Here is a 296-nt window from a genome sequence, read left to right on the forward strand (position 1 = left end):
AAATCTTTTGTGTATTGGATTGATGTGAGTTATTGGCTTGTTTCTACTCTTATTTAAGGAATTAATGTTTTCAAGTTCCACAATACCTCTATTTTGACTTAACCGTGCCTCCAAGCTTTTCTCAGTTGAGGGCCTCGTCAAGCTTACATCCAGATCTATGTGACGGAGACTGGGGTGGAGGCGAGTGTGAGGGAGACTGTGGAGTGAATGTCTGTGTGCTGGAGAGATTGTGGGGGAGGTGCGAATGCTGAAAAGGCTGTGGAGTGACTGTGTGCATGAGGGAGAAATTGAGTGTG

Source organism: Penaeus monodon, chromosome 23 (genome assembly GCF_015228065.2).
Source record: "Penaeus monodon isolate SGIC_2016 chromosome 23, NSTDA_Pmon_1, whole genome shotgun sequence".
Lineage (NCBI taxonomy): Eukaryota > Metazoa > Arthropoda > Malacostraca > Decapoda > Penaeidae > Penaeus > Penaeus monodon.